Consider the following 2,500-nt stretch of genomic DNA (forward strand, 5'->3'; position numbering starts at 1 on the left):
TTTTTTTAGCCTTCCAACTCGTATTTGTTGGTGTTTTGGAGTTTTCCTACTTTAAAAGATGTAGACAGGCATGCTCCACATTTCCTGCCACTACCACCTCTGTCCTCTTCCTATTAACACATATACATATATATATATATATATATATATATATAGAAATAATGGAAAGGAAAGGAAAAATATTCACAAACAACTGCTTTTTTGCTTTGTTTACCAGTGTTATAATTTTCAAGAGGTCCAGGTGTGTGTGTGTGTGTATGTGTGTGTGCGCATTAGGTAGAATACAAACAGCTTGGGTTGGCTTGGCTTGGGTTGGCTTGGCCTACCCCTGTTTTCTCCAATTTCAAATTTCAATTTGCATTCTGGTCCAACTCATTTGGTTGATATTGCTACCCCATCTATCATCATTTCAACATAATAAATAACAATTTGGCTCCCTTCTATAATGGTTACTTCTTCTGGAATTGAGAAAACTCGAAAACTCGGAAACAGAGAAGTCTGAGAATAATAATGTTGGGAATCAGTTCCTGGCTTTTAGGGTATATGCTGGAACGAGTTTTAAATGTTTGGACATAAAAGGATGTAGTATTTGGTTGGTAGAAATATGAATATGTAACCGTTCAAGCTCACCGCTAGTAGATATTGTCATCGTTGAACTTTTCTTTCCAACTTTCCCCTCAAGGTTTCCCACCCTTATAAAAAAATGTTTCGTTTTTCTTCTCAACCAATGTGAGATCTTATAGAATATGTTCATAAAATTTGCATTGAAATGGGGATCTACGGGTGATTTTGGGTATGATACTTGAGGTGACAGGTTTTTTTAGCTTTAACTATTTTCTTTGTGTTTTGTTAAATTCGGAAATTTATTCATTTATTTTTTATATTCATGAGTGTTCGGGTCAACTTGCACTATACTGATCTCATGGGACAACCATCTAACCCCACAACATTTATTACCAAGATTACTCTAAGAATATTAAATTCTAAGTACTTATTTTCACGAAGTCTACGGTATAATGTTTGTGTCACCTTGTGCGACTAATTTCATAGTGCTTAACCTATATTTAGTTTCAAGATTGTCTGTACTACCAGCCTCAAAATTTGGGGAATGAGATAACCAAGATATATGTTTTCAAATCATTATGTTTTTGGCCAATACCTAATCCCAGAGTCTTCACAAAAAAAAAAAAAACATTTTTGCTATGTGTAATCAGTACACTTTTTGAAGGTAAGCCAAATGAGAAAGCTAAGAAATAAAGCTGATAAATGATCTTACCTAAAAAGATGAAGAGGCATCATGAGGTGCCAGAGAGACTGCCTCCCTTGGGTGAAACACTACCACAGCAGCTGAAAGGCAAAATGAAATTCATTAATCAGTAAGGACCATTTTGTTTTAAGAATAATCAGATGTGAATCTATATAATATCTTGATTGTGGTGGTGGTGGTTTGCTACTGTCTCCATAATTGGTTCAATGGGTGTAAAGGAAGAAAAGATTGGACTATGAATTGTAAATCAGATACTAATATCATAGAGCTGAACTGTAACGACCCAGATCCACCGCTAGCAGATATTGTCCTCTTAGGACTTTTTCTTTCGGGCTTCCCCTTTAGACTTTAAAACGCATCTGCTAGGGGAAGATTTCCACACCCTTATAAAGGGTGGTTTGTTCTTCTCCCCAACGAACGTGAGACATCACATTAACTGTCATTACATGGAGATGAACTTAATTACCTACTCCAATGAATGATTTACAATTGAAGGACAGACTAAAGCAAACAGTATGAGAACATTCAACTAATCGTCAATTCAATCTATAATTCAAAGTGCCAGAAGGCAGTCATGGGAAGAAGATATAGTTCCATGCAGTCAAGGACTAATTTATCAATATCAACCCTGCTGCTTAATTGATACTATTGAAATAAGCTCAGAAACAACCAATCTAGATTATCACATCAAAAACTCACCGACCTGAAAAATTCAATCAAACCCTATCCGAACCATTTGAATTGAGTTGGGTAAAATTTGTTTTGATTCAAATAAATTGAACCCCTTTGGAGATAGATTGGTTTTAGGATTCTTCCAGAATTAATCATCTAATTCAACCAACTCTTTTAGATACTTTTTCCTTATCCAATAATTGCTAAGAACAAATTTGTCCTAATCTTTTGAGCCTCATTTTCCATGAATAAAATATGATAATGAACTACTATTCTTAATCCGAACTTTGAAGATATGCTAGTTCATTCAAAAGATACTCTCCTTTTTCTTTTTTCCTAATCACATTTTAAACTAAATAATCTAAACAATCAAAACCAAACTAGCCAAATAGTACATGGTTGGGTTGGGTCAAGCTCGGGTCTATCACTTAACTAGAGGTCATCTGAGCTGACCCCACAATCTCTCTTTCAACCCAAGCCAAGCTACAAACAGCCCAAGTCACAGTAAACAGAGTTTATAAGTTTTAAGTCAAAATTTATGAGGACTTCTTGGATCTATAA

The 2,500-nt window shown here is 35.0% G+C and overlaps 1 protein-coding gene across 2 annotated transcripts in view; it reads right to left on the minus strand.

Annotated features, from left to right (window-relative positions):
• LOC111470680 (transcription factor bHLH147-like) overlaps positions 1 to 2,500 on the minus strand; it is a 15,898-nt gene that overhangs the window by 3,056 nt on the left and 10,342 nt on the right. The window contains exon 2 of one of the 2 annotated variants that reach the window (XM_023116254.1): positions 1,277 to 1,347. The exons of the other annotated variant lie outside the window; for it this stretch is intronic. The gene's annotated coding sequence lies outside the window, so the exon portion shown is untranslated. The remainder of the gene's footprint in view (positions 1 to 1,276; positions 1,348 to 2,500) is intronic. 2 annotated transcript variants of the gene reach the window in all.

Source organism: Cucurbita maxima, unplaced genomic scaffold, assembly GCF_002738345.1.
Source record: "Cucurbita maxima cultivar Rimu unplaced genomic scaffold, Cmax_1.0 Cma_Scf00047, whole genome shotgun sequence".
In the NCBI taxonomy this organism is placed as follows: Eukaryota; Viridiplantae; Streptophyta; class Magnoliopsida; order Cucurbitales; family Cucurbitaceae; genus Cucurbita; species Cucurbita maxima.